The following is a 4,770-nucleotide window of genomic DNA, read 5'->3' as shown; positions in this document are numbered from 1 at the left end:
AATATTTGATTTACAAATAAGGAATCCTACTTCGCGGAATTTCATTTATCACGGTAGGGTCTAGAACCGATTAACCGCGATAAACGAGGGTTCACTGTATATACATATATACATATATGTATATATTTATATATAAAACACAACAGCTCAAGATAAGCATTACATCCACATTTCAGTAAGTTTTGATTCTTTTTAATACTTGTTAACAGGCGCCCTGATGGCACAGTGCTTAAGCCCTCGGCTGCCATTCGGATGGTTGGCAGTTCAAAGCCACCAGCCAGTCTATGGGAGAAAGATGATTTACAGCTGTGAAAATTCTATGGGGCAGTCCTACCCTGGCTTATCGGGTTGCTATGAGTAGGAATCTCTAACACCGGTCTGTCGGTGTGTCGTGCTGCAGTGGCTTGTATGTTGCTGTGTCACTGGTGTTTCAAACACCAGCAAGGTCACCCAGAGGCAGCAGGTCTCCGTGCACCTTCCAGACTAAGAACAGACAAAGAAGGTCCCGGCTCCCTTCTTTGTCCGACAGACTTTGGACATGTGTCAGGAGAGACCAGTCCCTGGAGAAGGACATCCTGCTTGGTAAAGGGGAGGGGCAGCGGAAAAGAGGAAGGACCTCCCTGAGCTGGATGGATACCATGACTCCAGCAATGGGCGCAGGAGTAGGAACAATGTAAGGGAATTGCAGGCCCCTGCCATGGTTTCTTCTGTTGTGTATAAGGTCGCGATGGGTCGTCACTGACACAATGGCATCTACCAACACCACCATCACCAACAGGTGTAGGAATCTACCTGAAGCCAGTGGGTTTCAACACTATCACCCTGTTTATTTCTCTCAATACATTACCCTAGTTTGCTACAAAATGTAACCACCTATCAGGTTCGCGAGAAGAGAATAATACTTGACGGCAGCCTTAGGCTGGGTTCTCCAGTGGTGCCAAACCAGTGAAGCACACACATAAATATGTGCACAGGGTTATCAGGGTAAGTCAAAAGTACTGCTATAAAATCCTGGACCAAAAAAATTTAAACCAACTCTGCCGTGACTGATTCTCAACACAGCCTCCATCTACGACTACACATTTCTGAAGGGGGCATTGAGCTCTCCTCCCCTTCTATGACGAATTCGTTCATTCATTCATTCATTCCATGAAGAATTCTGTGCCCTTCAATTGACTCCACATTTTGGCATCCTCAAGGGACTCAAACTGTGTTCCTTCTCAATGTGCCCTGAGATTTGCCAACCAAGAGGTCTGAAGAGGTACGATCAGAGCTGGAGGGAGGAACTTTTCATAGAATAGCACCTGCTGTCCGCAAAGCATGAGTAAGCACAGCTAGAAGGGAGGGGGGACATCTTGGTGTCACTTTCCTGTACTTTTCTAAATGCCGTTTCCAAGTTTTAAAAATCATCTTCCTAATAAACCCCTGTGATTGTCCTGTGTCCTCGGAGAAAATCTTTATCAAGTGGGCCCTCCGGAGACCCAAAGGCACATTTGCAGTCACTTTCTGAGCTGATTTCTCTGCCTTGAGTTGAACTGGCCCAGCAGGTCTCCTTGGAAGTCACTGTTTTGATTGGGCCTTTATTTTTTTTCTTTTAGGGACCCTAAGGCGATGACAATAAGTACATTACTGAGAGCGCTTGTGTGTTGCCATCTACTGATCGCGTGTATTGTTCGTTAGAAACCAGTACAAGTAGGAACTGTAAGACTTGGTGACTTACCCTTGCATTTCAAGGCAATGGCTCCTGCAGGGTGGGGGCTGCCAAGTCTCAAACTGGAGGGTCAGGCATCAGGCTTCTCTTGACTCATGTGGTTGCAAGGGTTGATGACCCCCAAATCTTCAGGTCAGGTAGTAAGTAAGCTGTAGGTTTGTTATCCTCTCTGGCCCTCCTTGGCCTCCAGCTCCACTCCCCTCTGGAGAATCTGAGAGGTAGTACCCTAACCACAGTGGTAGAGAAATAAGACACAGGGTCAGCTTCTCACTCAGCCAAGCATTTTAAAGCAAAAGCAAGTTCAGAGGGAGGCACAGGTCAGTCTTTGTGGAGGGAAGACCCAAGAGACATCTATTTTCCTTTTACAATGTATGGTAATTGAGGGGAGGGGTATCCATGATTGCTTGAGGGAAATGGGGGGAGTTTCTGGTACGATTGGGTTCTAGCCCACATTGTTTTATTTGATCAGGTCCGAAGTATCCCGGCTATAGCTTAGGTAAGTGGTTATCTGTCCTGATGGTAGTGGTTGTGATTTTTATTATTCGAAGCGGCAACTGCTTTCCCCACTGCGCAAGCTCAAGGTAGGCAGGAGCTCTCTTATCACAGGGTCCTCCAGTTAGTAAGTTTTACTCAAGTTTATCGGCTGAATTCTTCTGTACCACTCCCTTGTTCCTAGAGTGCTTTTCAGTGGAATTTTCTGGCTTCTCTGTTCTTTCCTCACAGGTTCACTTCCCAAGAAGTAGACCTCAGAGAATGAACCTGTGGATGGAGGACTGAGAGGGAGTGTCCTGTGTCAGAACATCTTTATATAGTGGACACAGGCCACACCCCCAATGAAAGGAATCGGCTTCTAACTGCTCACATCCGTTCACAAAATGGAGGATGACTACATTATGTTACACTGTAGAAGAGCGATTACAAGCCAATGTATGGTCCATACACCACTGAGAATCAGGGCCATCAAAAGGCTCTTAGGACTCAACGAATAATTTGTAAACTGGGGCATTTCCCCTTCACACCAAGAGGAGCGAGTTTCTGGAGAATTCAGAGAGATTTAAATAACTTTTGCTTGCAGTATATCGGTTTCTGTGGTGATAGGTTAGTTAATGGCTAAAGAGTTAACATTCAAGAAGCCTGAAATCGTTTTCATTAAATCACAAGGTAACGGTTCCGTGATTGCCGGCTCTTGGAACAGGAGCGGTGAGCAATTCTGGAATGAGGACGTAAAAAAATCACAAGGCAGGATTAATTCTAGGTCAGGAATTTAAAATTCTCAGGTAAGAAAAGGTCTCTTGGAAGTGAAAAGCAAACCATCTACTTTTAATATAAATTAATAAAAAATACATAAATCAAGCCTCTGGTACTTCAGTTACAGGGGACTTGATTTTCACTCACTGCTACATTCCAGGGCCCACGAAGGGCCTGCACAGAGTCGATACTTAAGGAACGCCAATGGAAGGAGGGGAGGGAGGGGATGGAATACATGGAAATGGAGGGGGTCAGACCGGAAGCCTTTAGGACAGAACTTCAGGCTCTTAAATAAGGGTGGCAGGCCGCGTGCTACCCTCACTCGGTCTTCCCCTCCGAGCCCCATCTCCTAGGACTCAGCCTCTGGTGCTTGGCACAGCCCATTTCTGCGGCCGGAGCTTTTTCTTCCTTCCTGGCAGGTGAAGCCTTCACTTCGGACGATGCTGTGCTTAGAATGCGATTGTCCCCCGAACAAGTATCATCCAATGGCGAGGACTTCGAGAACGGCCGGCGTGCCCGTTCCGCCTCTCTCCCCATTGTCTCGTTCACGCACCGTTGCAGGGCCTGCTCCTAAGGGTCCCCAGTCTTTCTTTGAATGGGGAAGGCGCGCCCCGGGGTGAGCATCTGCACGCTGCCCCGGAGCCCGGGACCGGGAGGAACTGTAATGGGAGAAGGCGGCTGGTCACACCCCAGCCCACAGCTCAGTCCCAGCACCGACAGGCAGGAGGCCCTGGGGCGGCTCCAGTGGGGGCTGGGCAAGGAAGCAGCTTCTTCCTCCGCTCGCGCCAGGAGCGGGAGGGGGTGCGGGGTGCGGAGGGGGAGGGGAGGCTCCTTCCAGGGAGGCCGCTTGGCACGGAGCCGGCCGGGGAGGGGGCGGGGCGCAGTGAATGCAGGCTTTCTCCGGCCTTGGGCCTCCAGCCCCGGGAGGGAGGGAAACCGCAGGCCGCGCGCGGGAGCGGAGGGGGGCAGGGGAGCAAGGATGGGGCGAGCCGGGAAAGGTCTGGTTGCAGTCAAAGGCAGGAAGGAGGGGCGGAGCGGGCTCCTACCCAGCCCCAGCGCCACCGAGCCGCTCTGCAAATGGCCTCAACCCCATCCCCGAGTTAAGACCGGCAGTACTCTGGGAACCTTGAAAGCCTAGGATCGGATTTCCTATCAACCTCCCCCGAGCTAGAACATTCTTCAGAAGGCTGTGTGTGTGTCGGGGGGTTGGAGTTCTCTGGATCCCCGGAGCAGTTCCTTTGCTAAATCCACAAATAGTTCCACCTCCCTCATGGCATTGACTCCAACTTTATGATGAGATTGCCATCGGATTCCCTCTTGCACCAGGCGTGCTCGGGGCAGAACCAGATACGCTCATCCTAGAAACCATTCCCAACTGCTGCCCGGCAGGGTCTTGGAGGCCCGCAGGCCGGCCAAGGGCATTCCCATGCACTCTCCTCACTCCGATTCCCTGCTGCTGGGTTCAGGCTTCGAACTTGAGTTTTAAAGTGTGGTTAGGTTGGGTGAAAGCAACACACACACACACCACAGCGAGTGGCTAAATTCCAAACTCACTGCCAGTGAGCCTTTGCTGACTTACAGTGACCCTAGAGCGGGGTTTCCAAGTCTGTAAATCTTTCCGGGAGTAGAAAGTCTCTTTCTCCCTCCGGGTGATTGGTGGTTACAGAACTGCTAACCTTTTGATGAGCAGTCGAAGGGAACTCATGGAGCGGGAGATGTATTTGCAGGGTAAACTAACGCGTATAGGCAGTCCCGCTACAACTAGGGTCCAGGTATCGTGTGTGTGTGTGTGTGTGTGTGTGTGTGTGTAA

General features: G+C 50.3%; 1 long non-coding RNA gene across 1 annotated transcript in view; it reads right to left on the bottom strand.

Moving 5' to 3' along the window:
* The window catches only part of LOC123522322, an 18,193-nt gene that overhangs the window by 10,444 nt on the left and 2,979 nt on the right, over positions 1-4,770 (bottom strand). The window contains exon 2 of the long non-coding RNA XR_006680588.1: positions 1,721-1,937. This is a non-coding gene — a long non-coding RNA (uncharacterized LOC123522322). The remainder of the gene's footprint in view (positions 1-1,720; positions 1,938-4,770) is intronic.

The sequence above is a fragment of the Echinops telfairi genome, unplaced genomic scaffold (genome assembly GCF_000313985.2).
Source record: "Echinops telfairi isolate 266 unplaced genomic scaffold, ASM31398v2 ScPeMD7_5592;HRSCAF=6446, whole genome shotgun sequence".
Lineage (NCBI taxonomy): Eukaryota > Metazoa > Chordata > Mammalia > Afrosoricida > Tenrecidae > Echinops > Echinops telfairi.
This window is presented reverse-complemented; position numbering and strand designations above follow the sequence as displayed.